Source organism: Dermacentor variabilis, unplaced genomic scaffold (assembly GCF_050947875.1).
Source record: "Dermacentor variabilis isolate Ectoservices unplaced genomic scaffold, ASM5094787v1 scaffold_12, whole genome shotgun sequence".
In the NCBI taxonomy this organism is placed as follows: domain Eukaryota; kingdom Metazoa; phylum Arthropoda; class Arachnida; order Ixodida; family Ixodidae; genus Dermacentor; species Dermacentor variabilis.
In genome coordinates this window covers 14,046,610-14,064,749 of record NW_027460280.1, presented here as the reverse complement: position 1 = coordinate 14,064,749, position 18,140 = coordinate 14,046,610, and the positions used below count along the sequence as shown (strand labels likewise).

The window sequence follows — 18,140 nt, the reverse complement described above, 5'->3', positions numbered from 1 at the left end:
GATCAGGTGGGAGCCATGGTTTTCGGATTTTTTACTTCGCTTAAATGTCTTTATGGGAAAAACGAGCAGCGTAAATTGGGGGGGGGGGGGGGGGGAGGGGGGGCTTCGGAATAGCAGAGAAGTCCTCATAAGCCAGGTTTGCGTCGCGTTCCGAAAGAACAGCATCCCAGTTAGCTTCAGATGCACGCTGTCTAAAAGCGTGCAGGCTTTCCTCCGTGATCGCTTGATAAGGTAATGATTGATTGTTTCTATTTTTGAGCTTTCCTTTCAAACACAAGAATATCGGCAGATGAGCAATGATGTCCAAGATAATTACACCACATTTAGCTGGCTTGTTGGCAACATTTGTTATGAAAAGATCTATAAGGGATGATAATCTAGCTGCTATACGTGTTGGTAGCTGAATCATGTTAGAAAGCCCGCTCGCCTTTAGTAATAAGTCAAAACTTTTCTTCGAACTGTCATGAGTGCACATATTTATGTTCATATCTACACCACAGACAAGTGTAAGGTTTTTGTCGGAAACAAAAGAAAACAACGATTCAAGAAAGTCGAGAAAAATAGGATTTCAACCCTGAGGAGGACCATAATAAACAAAGAAAAGAGTTTTCTGCAAGTACTGATAGAACTTCATATTCTCCTGTGCTCCGAGTAAACTGTGGTAAGAGCTCAGGTTCGTGTTCACTTTTTATTAACAGACGCCACCATCACGACCTGCATCATGGTTTAAGAATAATGTTTGATAGCTAGAATACCTAGGTACATCTGAATCATCCGTAGCCCAGGTTTCTGTTAACATAGTGACATTGAATGTCGCGTCTAATTGTTGTAGCAAGATAGCTAAACTAGGTACTTTGTTTCTAATTGACTGAGCATTGAGATGGAGGCATTTGAAAGACTAGAAAGACTGTGCCAAGGCGATTCGTGAAGTCACTAGGGATAAGAAGTATCCGAGACGGAAACCATTGTTACGTAAAGGTTAGGAAATAAAAACACAAAACGGCTCAAACAAGCCTAGCAAGCTCACCTGCCTTAGATACAACAGTTGCGTTCGCGCCGTCAGTCTTTCTGATAAGAATTTCGCCATTGTTGTGTCAGACACACTTATACCCTGCACCTTTCGCCCATTTCTTCACGTCCCTCAAAAGTTCCCGATTTCGCTTTGTCAAGTTTTCAACTATCCGTGTTTCTTCATTGACACTGCTTTGCAGATGCCTCTCGGACCACCACAAATCACTGATTTTTGATTCGGGAATCGGCAGGTGATACCAGGAATCTTATCTTTCTTTGACGGCAGTTGTTGAACAGTGCACACATCGTCCAAAGATAGCGGTTGCAACTCATTCTTGGTGGCTAGTTCATTAATTTTAGCTAACAGGCTTTCGTTGTCTATTTTTGCAATGCCATGAAATTCAAGATTGTGTCGTCTATTTCGTCATTCGAGATCAGCGAGCTGAAGCGTAAGACGTTCCAGCTTTCGGTCTTCTGTCTCAAGTTTTACGATTCTTATCCTCAAATCTTTGATGTCACGTTCATTCTGCTCCGCACGGGATAACAACGCAGTCATCTTATCAGGCATAAACTGAACTGCACCTTCACTGCCGCCTACTGTATCTTTTAGCGGCAAAAACACATCAGGTTTTTCATTCAGGTTTATAGGCATAACCACACATTTTCTGTGTGGGATTTGCCTACTCTATATTGTTGACACTTCCACTTGTTGCGGTATATGTCGCCTTCGATTTCAATGTCGCCTCAGAAACCCCTGCAATTTTGCAGGGGTTTCAATTTACACCCTCGCACGCGCTGATACGGAATCACTGATCTTATCCAACTGCTCTTCGCAGTTGGAGCACTTCCTGACATCAGACATAATAACAAACTCACGTAGCAACAGTAGCAACAAGAGAAATTCAAAATAGAACGTGCAAAATGAAGCACAAATCTGTAAAAATACAGTAGTGGTTTTAGGGTGTAGGTTCCGTGGCCACTGCTGCTACCAATATGCCCTGCGCAGCCCGATCACGCCAATATATAGCCGCTCACTACAGCGGTGATGCGGCAAGGTGTCACACGTGCCGTCCACGTAAGCTGCCCATGTCACGGAAGCCAGCAACGCCAGGTAGGATGCATCAGCTCAGTTGCGACGATGGAACACGCGTGAAACCCACGCGTATCGTAGCGTAGACCCTCCCGTGCGCAGAGTAGCTCTGTAAAAGTACTGTAGCGGTTTTAGGGCTTAGGTTCCGTGGCCACTGCTGCAGCCAATATGTCCTGCGCAGCCCGATGACGCCAATATATAGCGGCTGACTGTAGCGCCGGCAGACAGGGGTTGTATCCACGAGCGGTAATGCGGCAAGGTGACACACGTGCCGTCCACGTAAACTGCCCTCGTGATGAAAGCCAGCAAAACAAGGAAGGATGCTGCAGCTCAGTTGCGACGATGTAACACGCGTGAAACCCACGCGTATCGTAGCGTAGATCCTACCGTGCGCACAGCAGCTCTGTAAAAGTACAGTAGGGGTTTTAGGGCTTAGGTTCCGCCGCCACTGCTGCTGCCATTATGCCCGGCACAGCCCGATGATGCCAATATATAGCCGCTGACTGCAGCGCCGGCAGACGGGATGAATCCACGAGCGGTAATGCGGCAAGGTGACACACGAGCGGTCCACGTAAACTGCCCTCGTTATGGAAGCCAGCAAAACAAGGAAGGATGCTGCAGCTCAGTTACGACGATGTAACACGCGTGAAACCCACGCGTATCGTAGCGTAGATCCTTCCGTGCGCACAGCAGCTCTGTAAAAGTACAGTAGGGGTTTTAGGGCTTAGGTTCCGTCGCCACTGCTGCTGCCATTATGCCCGGCACAGCCCGATAATGCCAATATATAGCCGCTGACTGCAGCGCCGGCAGACGGGATGAATCCACGAGCGGTAATGCGGCACGGTGACACACGTGCCGTCCACGTAAGCTGCCCATGTCACGAAAGCTAGCAACGCCACATAGACAAGAACGGCACCGAGAGCGGCGCTGCTGCGCCGGCGTTGAGAGCGCCGCAAGCGAAGCAAAATTCTAATAGCGGGTGGTACCCCTCTCCCATCTCTCGTTCGCACCGCCTTGATTGCCTCTTGCACTGCGCGTGTTTGGGCACGTTTCGTACCGCGCGCGGTGTGTGCCTACGTGTGTGTGCGTGGACGTTTTATTCGAAGGACGATGTACGGTCTGTTTCACAGTTAGAAAACTCGGAGCGCATTGCATCGCGATGCGGCGAGCGCTTGAGTCAGGCGGCGGCAGCAGCTCGCGCAGGTGGTCGAGGGGCGGGATCTTGAACGGCGTCGTCTGCTACGGCGGTGCGCGCTGGCCGCATTGTCGGGAAGCGTTCTACTGTCAGTTGCAGTGCGCCGATCTCGTCGTTACTGCGTGAAATGAGCCGGTATTCTTTACTAAGCGTTGTGCGACGCCCACTGATACGCCTCGAAGGTAAGTTCATTGCTGAAAGGTGCAGGGCAGTCATAGACGACGTACTGATTCCATACATTCTTAACGGCCCGTTCCTGGAGGGAGACTATATATTCTAACGCGATAGGTCGCCGATCCACACTGCTCGCGTTGTGCAAGAACTGCTGGAAGAGCGCGCAGTCACTCTCTTGGATTGGCCGCCTCAATCCCCGGGCGCCAACACCATTTAAAATGTCTGGGGCTCGTTGAAAGTATCGCTGGCGCACCATCCCCTCTATCAGACGCCCGAGGATACGCTTCGATCCACCATCTTCAGTGTCTGAGAGGTGCTGCGAATGAGCACATCCCTGATCAAGTCATTCTACACTTCACTGCCTTCCAGGATGAGCGCTGTCATCGCTGCCGGCCGCTGTGGACATGACGAGATACTAACTGAAGTTCGGAGCGTGGCGTGTCCAGTTCCCCGCCGGCGGGTGGGGTCTGTCTGGTGTAGTGAATGATTGTCAAGAAAAATCACTTCCAGCTCATTGTCTTAACCTAAAACATTCCTTTAATCGTATCCGTTTGTTTCATCGTGTTCGACCCCCATATTTATCATTGTTGAGTGCTTTGTTTTCTTTTCGAGTCAAATAAAGACTGAGCACGTTCCGCGCACATCTTGGTGCGTCTTGTCACTGCTTATTACGGTAGCACACACAGTGAAGAAATATACGTGCACGCGCTCAGTACCCCGGCCTTTCGAAAGAACAAACCAAGCATGCTGTCAAAAGAAGTTTGTGGAACTCCATTATCGCCAATGCCTTCATTGCCTCGGAGTTTGGCTTCCCACAACGTTTAGTAAAGAATATAAGCTCAGCTCCCGCTGTACCGATGAAATCGGTGCACTGCCCCTGACAGTAGCACGCTTCCCGACAATGCGGCCAGCGCGCGCCGCCGTAGCAGACGACGCAGATCACGACTCCGCCCCTCGAGCGTCTGCGCCTGCTCGAGCTGCTGCCACCGCACGACTCCATTGCTTGCCGCATCGCGATGCAATACGTTCCGAGTTTTCCCCTAAGTGTGAAACAGACTGTACACGCTTCTATTTACCTTTAAGAAGATCGATACGATTGACGATTATTTTTATGGCTGCAAAAGGGCAGCGTCTGTTTAACCGTGTAAGTGACGCTGAGCAAGTAATTGTAAACGACATCGTATGTGCCGCTGGAAAAATCGTCAGCACATACGATGCGGCACATACGAGCTAAAGTCATTTTTGCAGTGTCTCACAATGTTTGCTACAAATCCGTGTTGTCTCTGATGGCGACAACGGACTTCCATCGACACTGTGCGGAAATAAACAAAATATATCGCTGCATAGCACATTTACGATATGCGCACACAACTTTACCTACTACGTCCCCTACAATATGGAATAGAGGCAGCAATGTAGACAGCTTGGCCATTTTTTAACAGTGCTCAAGAGATGGAAGTCGAAAGTATTAGTAATCATTCCTGCTTCTGCAATGCCGGCGCGACCAAGACACGGGCGTCTATCGTCCAATAACTCAATCGATCGGTGCAGTGGTGAAGCGAGAATGAACTCCGGTCATGTTCAATGCATCGTGCACATATTCAATTTCTCGGCACGCGTGAACTTCAGCCACTGCTAGCGCATACAACAGAAGTGGTTTCCATTCTTGGGCAGCGCACACACAAACGAAGCACGAGAAACAAGACAGGACAAGCGCTCGTCGAACGCTTCGTTTGCCAGTTGCTTACTTCGCTCGGCGCACCGCAGTAATCCATGTCTGTCGTCTGCTTTTTTTCGTGCCATTTTCTTGTGAATTGGCAGAATATATCACTGGTGGCATCAACCCTTTCGTGTTTACATTGCGGTCGTGACAGTTAACAACACAATAATTTCCGGTCATCCGAAGAGGCGCTGTCGCAAAGAAGAGACGTTGCGCGCGCAGCGCGTACTGAACGCGGGCGCTCCGGCCAAGGGAAGCGGCGGCGGAAACCTACACCCGTTGGAGATGAAATCGTTCCGCCAGGGGAGAAACGAGCGCTGGCGTCTAGGATGAAACTTGGCGTGCGGTCGTCTATAGGATACAGCAGCTCAGTTGCGACGACGGAACACGCGTTAACCCTACACGTGTTGTAGCGTAGATCCTTCAGTGCGCACAGCAGCTCTGTTAAACTACAGTAGCGGTTTTAGGGTGTAAGTTCCGTGGCCACTGCTGCTGCCAATACGTCCTGCGCAGCCCGATGACGCCAATATTTAGCGGCTGACTGCATCGCCGGCAGATAGAGGGCATATCCACACGCGGTGATACAGCAAGGTGTCACACGTGCCGTCCACGTAAGCTGCCCATGTCACCGAAGCCAGCAACGCCGGGTAGGATGCAGCAGCTCAGTTCCGACGATGGAACACACGTGAAACCCTTACGTGTTGTACCGTAGCAGCTTCCGTGCTCAGAGTACTTCTGTAAAAGTACTGTACTGCTTTTAGGGTGTAGGTTCCGTAGCCACTGCCGCTGCCAGTATGCACAATGCAGCCCGATGACGGCAATATATAGCGGCTGACTGCAGCGCCGGCAAACAGGGGGTGTATCCACGAGCGGCGATGCGGCCAGGTGTCACACGTGCCGTCCGCGTAAGCTGCCCATGTCACGGAAGGGAGCAACGCCAGGTAAAATGCTGCAGCTCAATTACGACGATGTAACACGCGTGAAACCCGCGCGTATCGAAGCGTAGATCCTTCCGTGCGCACAGTAGCTCTGTAAAAGTACAGTAGGGGTTTTAGGGCTTAGGTTCCGTGGCCACTGCTGCTGCCATTATGCCCGGAACAGCCCGATGATGCCAATATATAGCCGCTGACTGCAGCACCGGCAGACGGGATGAATCCACGAGCGGCGATGCGGCAAGGTGTCACACGTGCCGTCCACGTAAGCTGCCCATGTCACGAAAGCCAGCAACGCCACATAGGATACAGCAGCTCAGTTGCGACGACGGAGCACGCGTTAACCCTACACGTGTTGTAGCGTAGATCCTTCAGTGCGCACAGCAGCTCTGTTAAACTACAGTAGCGGTTTTAGGGTGTAGGTTCCGTGGCCACTGCTGCTGCCAATATGTCCTGCATAGCCCGATAACGCCAATATATAGGGCTGACTCCAGTGCCGGCAAACAGGGTGTGTATCCACGAGCGGGGATGCGGCAAGGTATCACACGTGCCGTCCACGTGAGCTGCCCATATCACGGAAGCCAGCAACGCCAGGTAGGATGCAGCAGCTCAGTTGCGACGATGTAACACGCGTTAAACCCACGCGTATCGTAGCGTAGATCCTTCCGTGCGCAGAGTAGCTCTGTAAAAGTAGAGTAGCAGTTTTAGGGTATAGGTTCTGTGGCCACTGCTGCTGCCAATACGTCCTGCGCAGCCCGATGACGCCAATATTTAGCGGCTGACTGCATCGCCGGCAGATAGAGGGCATATCCACGAGCGGTGATACAGCAAGGTGTCACACGTGCCGTCCACGTAAGCTGCCCATGTCACCGAAGCCAGCAACGCCGGGTAGGATGCAGCAGCTCAGTTCCGACGATGGAACACGCGTGAAACCCTTACGTGTTGTACCGTAGCAGCTTCCGTGCGCAGAGTACTTCTGTAAAAGTACTGTACTGCTTTTAGGGTGTAGGTTCCGTAGCCACTGCCGCTGCCAGTATGCACAATGCAGCCAGATGACGGCAATATATAGCGGCTGACTGCAGCGCATGCAACCAGGGGGTGTATCCACGAGCGGCGATGCGGCCAGGTGTCACACGTGCCGTCCACGTAAGCTGCCCATGTCACGGAAGGGAGCAACGCCAGGTAAAATGCTGCAGCTCAGTTGCGACGATGGAACACGCGTGAAACCCTCGCGTATCGTAGCGTAGATCCTTGCGTGCGTACAGTAGCTCTGTAAAAGTACAGTAGCGGTTTTAGGGCGTAAGTTCCGTGGCCACTGCTGCTGCCGATATGCCCTGAGTAGACTGATTGCGCCAATATATAGCGGCTGACTGCAGCGCCGGCAGACCGGGTGTATCCACGAGCAGTGATACGACAAGGTGTCACACGTGCCGTCCACGTAAGCTGCCCATGTCACGGAAGCGAGCAACGCCACGTAGGATACAGCAGCTCAATTGCGACGATGGAACACACGGGAAATCCTTACGTGTTGTACCGTATCTCCTTCCGTACGCAAAGTACTTCTGCAAAAGTACAGTAGTAGTTTTAGGGTGTAGGTTCCGTAGCCACTGCTGCTGCCAATATGTCCTGCGGAGCCTGATGACGCCAATATAAAGCTGCTGACTGCAGCGCCGGCAGACAGGGGGTGTATGCATGAGCGGTGATGTGGCAAGGTGTCCCACGTGCCGTCCACGTAAGCTGGCATGTCATGCTGCGAGCAACACCAGGTAGAATGCAGCAGCTCAGCTGGGACTATAGAACACGCGTGAAACCCACACGTGTCGTAGCGCAGATCCTTCCGTGCACAAGGCAGCTCTATAAAAGTACAGTAGTGGTTTTAGGGTGTAGGTTCCGTGGCCACTGCTGCTGCCAATATGGCCTGTGCAGCACGATGACACCAATATATAGCCGCAGACTGCAGCGCCGGCAGATAGAGGGTATATCCACGAGGGGTGATACGGCAAGGTGTCACACGTGCCGTCCACGTAAGCTGCCCATGTCACCGAAGCCAGCAACGCCAGGTAGGATGCAGCAGCTCAGTTCCGACGATGGAACACGCGTGAAACCCTTACGTGTTGTACCGTAGCAGCTTCCGTGCGCAGAGTACTTCTGTAAAAGTACTGTAGTGCTTTTAAGGTGTAGGTTCCGTTGCCACTGCCGCTGCCAGTATGCCCAATGCAGCCCGATGACGACAATATAAAGCCGCTGACTGCAGCTCCGGCAGACGGGGTGTATCCGCGAGCGGTGATGCGGCAAGGTGTCCCACGTGCCATCCACGTAAGCTGCCGATGTCACGGAAGTGACCAACACCACGTAGAATACAGCAGCTCAGTTGCGATGGGGGGGGGATGGAACACGCATGAGACCCACACGTGTTGCAGCGTAGCTCCTTGCGTGCGCAGAGTACCTCTGTAAAAGAACATTAGTGGTTTTAGCGTACAGCTTTCGTGACCACTACTGCTGCCAAGATGTCCTGCGCAGCCCGATGACGCCAATTTATAGCCGCTGACAGCACTGCCGGCAAACAGGGGGTGTATCCACGACCGGTGATGCGGCAAGGTGTCACACGTGCCGTCCACGTAAGCTGCCCATGTCACATAAGCGAGCAACGGCACGTAGGATACAGCAGCTCAGTTGCGACGATGGAACACGCGGGAAACCCTTACGTGTTGTACCGTAGCTCCTTCCGTACGCAAAGTACTTCTGTAAAAGTACAGTAGGGGTTTTAGGGCTTAGGTTCCGTGGCCACTGCTGCTGCCATTATGCCCGGCGCAGCGCGATGATGCCAATATATAGCGGCTGACTGCAGCGCCGGCAAACAGCGGGTGTATCCACAAGCGGCGATGCGGCAAGGTGACACACGTGCTGTCCACGTAAGCTGCTCATGTCACGGAAGCGAGCAACGCCACGTAGGATGCAGCAGCTCAGTTGCGGCGATGAAACACGCGTGAAACGCACACGTGTTGTAGCGTAGATCCTTCCGTGCACACAGCTCTGTAAAAATACAGTACACACTAAACATTTTAACACCTTAAGGGTGTAAATCAGTTTGTCGCCAGACGAACACCCTAAGGGTGCTGTTATCTACACCCTACAGCTGGGGTGCCATTATAGCACCCTAGAGGAAGGGTGTCCAGCAAAATAAATTTAGGGTGTAGGGGTGCAAGTCCATATTAACACCCATCTATGTGGGTGTTGGAAGGGTGTACACCCTTTTATTTCTAGTGTGTATGGAAGGCACGTTCGGCAGTACAAGCCTTCATTACTATGTACAGCGATCCACGCGTAACTCTCGCGTGTGTCCGAAGGTTCAAGTTCGGCTACCAAACGCACCGTCGAACAGCCGGCCTTGAAGCTTCGATGGGCACACGCACACCTATACGTGTGGATCACATTACATATTAGTAATTCACGGTGTATATTGCAAAATCTGTCGTTGCTGCACAAATACAACCTAGCAAATGTCACTTTTGAGCATGTATATCAACACCAACGGTTATCACGATTTCCAGATCCACATAACATGTAACACAGACTGGTACGATATATGCTGCATTTTCAAGAAAAATGTAAATATATTTATTGCATGCTGCAATACAGAGTACAAGATATACATAAATCACAGGAAATATAAACATGCACAATCACCAAACACATCGGTAAGTACAAGAACATGTACATTTCCCACAAAGGTATCTAAAATATATGTATTGATCAAATCTGTTATTAGAGAAGAAACTATGTATAGCGGCACTGAAAGAGCCTGAGTTGACCTCGCAGTGTTTCGGGCCACATAAAGGAATAAATTTTCAGTATAAGGCTCAATGAACGAAAATTCAAGTTTTGATGCCTTGAAAAAAAAAGGGATATTGCAAAGGTGAATTAGGGAAGCAATTGAAATGCAGAGCAAACCCACAAGACACCTGTTATTTTGTAAACTAATGTAATCGCAAAGCATTACGAAAAGTTTGGAAAGTCGATATAAGCATAACTGGCCAACATTTTTCGGACTGAAACAATACTTTCCAAGTGTAGACGTGCTTTAAGTGAGGCTTAAGCCAGCAGCATTATTGCTAATTTTCACTTTCTAACAAGATTACTTGAGCACAAAAAATATGTAGAATTCTTTAGTGCCTACATAGTTTGTCCTCTTTTGTGAAACGAGAGTTCTTTGTGCTAAAGGTGCTGTGTAGCAGATTTTCTAACTACAATTCCAGTTTCTATAAATTTTTGTCTTGTAACCCGAAGGCACTGGTACATATACAATATGTAGTTTGAAAATAGGTTCTTTTCTTACTATAAATCAAGAGTGAATATTCCACATTTACTATTGTGTGGGTGCAAAGTGCAGTAGAAGGCCTGATAAAAGCAAACCACTGTTGACTAAAACAATTTTGCTGAGCACGAAAGGTGGGCAGTGTTTTAAAATACATAGTAAATTTCTAAATTATTTGCACTTAGATGCAATAATACAAGATTAGGGCTTGCTGTAGCATGTGAGTATGCAAATTAGCAAATATGGTTTAATAAATTAGCCATACTCTGGTTACTAAAAGAACACAGGCAGTCATGTAAAAGTTCAAGTTGAATATCACACTGTTAACATTTGCCAGCAAATGGTCGTATCAAACATTATAAATATACTGAAATAGGCGCTTTCTTGGGATAGTTGGCAATTAATGAGAAAAAATTACGTACAGTGTGAATAACAAGTACTGCGAGAGACGACAGACTGCGCTGACTTCCAATAATATTATATTGCGTTGCCACATTGTGTGTATATATACAAGAGCGGGCATGCGCAGAAAATGAGTCACAAGGGGCGTCTAACAGCAAGTCATTGTACTAAGCACGTGGTCACCTGAAAAAAAAACATTATAATTTCTATCTCATGAAATACAATACTTCACTAGGGTAAGCGCGATAGAGGGGGCACTAACGCACACACTACCCAGTTTTCTGGTGAAATTTGCTTCTATAGTTTCCCGGATGACCTGTGTCTCGCTAAAACTTCCGTATCTTCAAAGAGAGGCACGCAGCCAGTTCCAGGGCAATGGATGCCGAAGTGGCCTTGAACAGTGTTATGGACGTTATAGTGCACTATTAAACGATCATTTAGGCACCCGCCTGTCCGTCCAACGTATTTACTGCCTCAAAACAGGGGAATATGGTAAACCAAATTCGTTGCACATATCGCGAAACGTTTTCTGTGCCCGACAGAGCAAGAACTCTGACGCGATTCAGGCGCGTGTACACACTTACAGAGCTTTGCCAGCTTTTCCGGGGTTGAGAAAAGGACTGTGATTCCTGGAGGTTGCCGAATCTTTTTTAGCCTATCGGAGACATCATGCACATACGGTGGCACTGCGAACCGATGTCTTTCAACCGGCTGGTTCCTTGACTGAGCAGGCTAATCACGGTGTGTGCCCCTCAGAAGCTGTTCCGCTATGGCTGAAATTAAGGCCAAAGGGTAGTCAACCCTAGAAAGGCGATCAACCTGTGCAACAAGACTATGTTGCATCTCGTGTGAGCAAGATTTATTGAGGCTGTTAAGGATGCAAAACTTTTAATACCTCATTTAACGAGGTTTGAGTGTGCAGCGTTAAAGGGCAAGAGTGACTTCTTACTTCTCGATTCGAGGCACCAGCCTCAGATCTACAAAGCGCGAGGAATCATCAATGGGGACCTCATGCGTTAGTTGTAGAGGCTTTCTTAAACATCTCCAAGACTCCCGAAGCAGCAGGCTCGAAAGCGTGATCAGTGCAATCGATAAATACCAGGTAGCCATTTACAAACCTGCACACTTTGACAGAACATGCATCTAGGTGACCTTTAATATCGAAATCATGAGCTAGATAAATATCACATAGTTGCGGCGTGAGGCATGATCCTATACAAACACCATTTATTTGTATATTGTGAAGGATCATGCTTGGCGCCGCCACTGATATTTATCTAGCTAATCATGATTGAAACATTCAAGGTCACCTGGATGCGTCTCACGTCAAAGTGTGCAGGTTTGTGGACGACTACCTGGTATTTATTGATTGCACTGATCACGCTTTAGAGCCTGCTGCTTTGGGAGACTTGGAGATCTTTAAGAGCTGCAGCCTCTAGAACTAACAAATGAGGTCCCCATTGATGATTCTTTGCGCTTTCTAGATCTCAGGCAGTGCCTTGAAAACAAACAGGTGTGCTAGTGCTTTGAACCGAGAAGTCACTCTTGCCCTTTAACTCTGCACATTTAAAGCTTGTTAAACGAGGTATTGTGAAGCTTTGCCTCGTTAACAGCCTCAATAAATCTTGCTCACAAGAAATGCAAGATAATATAGCTGAACAGGTTGATCACCTTTCTTGGGTTGGCTACCCTTTGGCCTTAATTTCAGCCATAGTGGAACAGCTTCTGAAGGGCACAAAACGTGATGAGCACAGTCAAGGAACCAGCCGGTTGAAAGACAGGTTCGCAGTGCTACCGTATGTGCATGATGTCTCCGATAGGCTAAAAAAGATTCGGCAACCTCCAGGAATCCCAGTCCTTTTCTCAGCCCCGGAAAAGCTGGCAAAGCTCTGCAAGCATGTAAACGCGCCTAAATCGAGTCAGAGTTCTTGCTCTGTCGGGCACAGAAAAGGTTTTGCGATATGTGCACCGAATGTGGTTTACCATATACCCCTGTTTTGAGGCAGTAAATACGTTAGACGGACAGGCAGGTGCCTAAATGATCATTTAAGAGTGCACTATAACGTCCATAACACTGTTCAAGGCCACTTGAGCATTCATTGCCGGGACTGCTGCTGCATGCCCCTCTTGTAAGATACGCAAGTTCTAGCGAGACACAGCTCACCCGGTACATTATTGAAGCTGATTGCACCAGGAAATTGGGTAGTGTGTGCGTTAGTTCCCCGTCTATCACGCTGACCCCTAGTGAAGTCTTGTATCTCCACAGATAGAGATTGTGATTTTTTTTTCGTGACCATGTTCTTAGTACATTGACTTGCTGTTAGAACACCCCTTGTGACTGCCTTTCATTTTCTGCGCATGACCCCCCTTGTGTATAAACACACTATGTGGCAACGCAATAAAATATTGTTGGAAGTCAGCGCAGTGTATGTCATTTCTCGCAGTCCTTGTCCTTCCCACTGTACATCATTTTTTATACTGCACAGTGAATATTAATTGATTCAAAATTAGAAAAATATAGTACACATCTGAGCTGCAAAAATGCAATTGATGCAGCAAATGACGTTTAGCTTTCCAAAAGAAAAAAAATGTTCACTGTTAACCACGAGGTGCAGGGACTCCATTCTTTGAGCATCTTGACCAATAAATGCAGCGCATGGCATTGCTGGAATCTTGCGTCCTGCATTAGCAAAATAAGAAGAGAATCATGAGAGTTCAGTCTGTGCAATTACACATGTACACTGTGGAAAATTTGATAAGGCAACAAGCTCCTGAAAGTAACAAACTTAATTAATGTGACTGGGAACAATGCACAGCTCAGGCAACTGGACAAGACAGGTGAAAGGTAGGAGAAATTTTTATTTTGCAAATTTAGGAATTGCATTTACTGTGAACACTAAACCACTATGTCACTTTGAATACAAGGCACATACAGCAGCAAAAGCAAATAAATTTACAGTAGCCTTTTCACCATAGAAAATAAGAGTGAATTAAATTTAATGACACTACCAATGACATCTCTCAACAGACACTTGTCCAAGAGTGTGTATGTGACCTTAATATAAAGTGACATGAAATCTGCAATATATCTCTGCATTACACTTTATGAGTACTGCAGCTGAGAACCTTACGGGATATGGCACATTAAGACTGACATGCACAAGACATTAAAAAATGGCTGTTTTTACACAACATTATTACACTAGGAGACAAAGAGTAGTTTTACAGAGAGTGCACACAAAATGAAAATGAGGGAACCCCAACTGGCATTCTCATTTGCCCTGCAATACCTGCATCCAGCTCAACAATCTCCAACTCTCCAATGCAGTTTATTAGACCATTTCTGTATACTGAAATTTATTCTGTATTTCTTATTTACTAATTTAGTAAGAACTGACATTTCGGCATACTTTCCTTGAAAATTTAGCATGTGTTAACTATTTTCCTTAGAGCAGGCCCCTTTCTTTCAATGGGTTAGCTTGGCGATATGGTGACAAGTAGTATTCCCAAAGATCATAAGTTTAAATAAACTTATGATCCTTCGTCATGCTCCCGCTTTTTACTTCATGCTCTAAACTGTGATACCACTCCTAGGCAGTTTATGTTATTCTGCGAATACATACATGGTCCTTCTTTATGTAGCCTCTCAACTAGAGCCTGAAATTTCTCGTCTCCTAAAAAAATCATCTTTACCAACCAAAATATATTGCACAGTTACCCCTCATTGTGGGGGGGGAGGGATTGTATATAAGTGTTCATATTCAATGAACCTCAGAGCCACAACCATTTCTCATCCTGTGTTGCCACTACCCAAATGAGTCGCTATGGTTGTAAATTGGCTACCCACCCTCTCCCGCCTAAAAGTACATTTTCCCACATGGAAAATCACCACAGCATTGCATTTGATTGAAAGAGTCCTCCTGTGCATGTTTTTTTTTCTCGTCTTGTAATGGCTAGGTTCAGCATGGTCAAGTTGTCTGAAAACTGCCAAGCCCCAACCAATACTTTGTGTAGTTTCAAAATTATGAAACATTCATTTTTCAAGACTTGTCCCAAATTAAGCATGAGGCAGATTTTCATGATGCAAATGAGGAAAGGTTGTGCTTAGTGACAATGATAGGCCTACTATATCCTGAAAAACTGTGTGAAATGACATATGCTTGCAATATTCATGAGCAGCCAGCTCAGTACAAGAAATAGGCGCAATGCCTGCGGAAAAGTTTTTTTAACACCCATGAGAGGTCCTAGTTTCTTGTAATTTCTTCAAATCCCTTGCAGTCTAGATTGCAATCCGGTGCATTTTGATATTGTATTTGAAATAAAAACAGCTCAAATTTTAAGGTTTTGTGAATTGTACGGGATTAAATTAAAGGTAGCAGAGTAATGCAACGAGCAAATAACAAGCTCATTGCATATAGTAAAGAAATATTCCTTTCCTGCAAAAACATTGGTAGCAGGAAGGTCATACGAAATTAGCAATGAATGCACAATAAAGAATATCATGCTGGAATGCTCCAGTCTGTGAATATTCTTGCACAAAGAAAATCCTCATTATGAAAGGCCATCAAGAAAATGCAAGTATTCTTTGGATCAGCAGTCATACCTGCAGTATGCAGTACAATCGGCAATATTTAAAAACACACACAACTGTACATAATATCAAGCTTAGGCCGCCAAAGAGCCTCAGAGTTTTAAATTATAATTTGACTTACTATATTAAACTTCACACCTATATCTACTTACAATGTTGTCTTCCCAACTGCTTCCTAGAAGACAACCATCTATCTGCCTGAAGGCGAAGGCAAGTGGCTTGCTCTTGATGGAGGGCACCAAGGTTGGGCATTGTGAAATTGCTGCTATCATCTGCATGACCTGCGAGAAACAAGGCTCTAAGTTCAAGATAAACAAATGCTATTAGAATGAAAGACAAGATCACTGGCGTCTCGAATAACCTGCTGTTCACAATTTCAGCGGTTGTCTGTATCAGCGGAAATGTTGGCTAATGGGAAATTCACGTCTTTAAGATCAGAATTAGTGTAATGGTGAAACACACTACCAGATTTCTTAATCATTTATTTATGCTCTGGATGTAACGCTCCCTTTAGAATAACAATTAAGGATATCAATTAATCAGGGCAGAGGAGGGAAAAAGGAGGAAGCGTATACCTGACGCCTTCCCACTGATCGTCCTGAGAATCGGCACCTCATACAGCAGTTGTCCAGGTTGGCTTGAAACCAAACTCGGGTTTCAGGCGGCAACACTCGCTGCACCAAATTGGAAGAGTTTTATTGCGAGTAAGACTATACCGGCCTTATGCAATACATATGCACGCACACAAAACGCACTCGCGCGCACACAAATATACGCACTCTCAAAGCGAAGACACAAAAGCACGCACGCGCACATTGATAAACACAAACAAGCACACATACATGCAGGCAGACACGCTATCACGTGCACGCACACACAGCGACCCACACAGAAACAAGCTCACAAAACACGTACGCACTAGACACACGCAAGCACGCCGGCCCATACAAACCGGCATGTACGCACGCGCGCGCGCGCACACACACACACAGCGCACGCACACACACGAATCGAGCCGAGCGCGAGCACGCACACACGCACATACAAAACGAGCCGAAAACATGCTAAAGGCGCCCGGCAAGTAGCAACAGCAGCACGCGACCGCATCAGGGAGAACCAATACCGCGCCAGTTCTTTCGAAAGGTGGCAAAGTCAGTCGTCCTTTTTCTACGCGACGCAAAAGTGGTCGACCACATTACAAGAAGCCACGCTGAACGCACAAAAGAATCACATCTACGAACGTTCAAGCGCTGAGAAACAAAGCGTAACTATGCAGGCGCACCGCGCCCGATATAAGACGGGGCGCGATCGGGGTAGTTAACTTGCCCTACTAGGAGTGCAGCTGCTCTTGCTCTTACATTAGTGAATTATGCTACGAGATCACAGTAAGAAACTTCTAGAGCGAACAAAAACACGTAACCCACCAAAGAAATACCAAATAAATGGGCACTTGCCTGAAAATTCCCATTATGGCAGTACTACCGACCGCCGACACAGGGCACATTGCAACTGCTCGTCTCAGCGTCCGTAGATCCATCTTCCAGTGTGTACGAACGCTTTGCTTTGAAGTGAAGCACGAGTAATACACAAAGCACGGGCCACACCTTTATCTACACCGCGCACAAAACTAATCACACATGTAAAATTATTTCGCACAGCGCGAGACGCGAACGCATTTCATGTAGCGAGAGAATACAATAATGGCGTAGCTTCCGCCTTCCCGTCCTGCCGCGCGCCGAAGTGACGGCATGTGACTGTACAGCGTCTTCCCGTCACTTCCGGTCGCTTTTCATTGGGCAGGGGGCGGCCGCGCAAATTGAACGTTTATTCTGACAGGTTTGCTTGCTGATGCTTCGTTCTGGTCTCCAACTAGAGCGGTGAGGCGGGTAGTTGTTACTACGTTTTGTGCCGAGCATTTTTTTTTGGGGGGGGGGGGCGCAGTCTGTGCTGCATGACTGAGGGTACAGTACACAAATCGGGACCGTGAGCGAGACGATCGGCGCTCTTCTGCTGGTGCGATTAGATTATTTGCTGCGTCCGAACGAAGCAACCTTGCGAGGTCACAGCGTAGTTACAGCGATATCCTGGCTCGATAAAGACCCTCACATCTTGATCGTGCGACAGCGACGCGTAAGCATTCATGAGGCGACTGAAGAATGTGTTTGTAAGAGCGTATGCTGTGGATAAGCAATTACAGCTTTGACGACACCAGCCCCTAATATATAGGCTGAGCCTTACAAACTGTGTCCGAGGAGGCGCTTAGAAAGCAGACCAATAGCTTAGTAAAACTCTGAATAATTTAGGCAAGGTACGTGGAGATTCGGATTTGAGAACTTCCAGCGTGGTCTCGCCGCTATATATCTCTTCGTTATGGCTTCACCAAGAAAATTGTGCGTTGATGCCATTGTACAGCAGAGGCTCGTCTAACAGCACGTCCGTGTTTGTTCAGCAATGTATCCACACAGCTTCTTTAATTTCGCCACTTTTTCTTGGGCTTTTAAGGACACCGAAACATTCGTGCAGAATTGTGCAAGTTGCTCGCGCGTTTTCATTCTGCTATTGCAGTTTGTCTTAGAAGTGTTTCATTGCATGATAATAGAATTGTGAGCACAAAATATAGTGATAATTAAATTGTAAGTGAAAGTGCGTACATTTTCTCAATGATACATTTTGGAGTGGCCGTCATGCCAGTAACATCAGAATCCTAGAA

The 18,140-nt window shown here is 47.4% G+C and overlaps 1 long non-coding RNA gene across 1 annotated transcript; it reads right to left on the bottom strand.

Moving 5' to 3' along the window:
* Positions 1–12,550: 12,550 nt before the first annotated feature.
* Positions 12,551–17,105, bottom strand: LOC142565906 (uncharacterized). Its single transcript, XR_012824912.1, has 3 exons — positions 16,006–17,105; positions 15,583–15,711; positions 12,551–13,519 (listed from the first exon to the last, which is right to left on the bottom strand). It is a non-coding gene; the product is annotated as an uncharacterized LOC142565906 (long non-coding RNA).
* Positions 17,106–18,140: the final 1,035 nt, after the last annotated feature.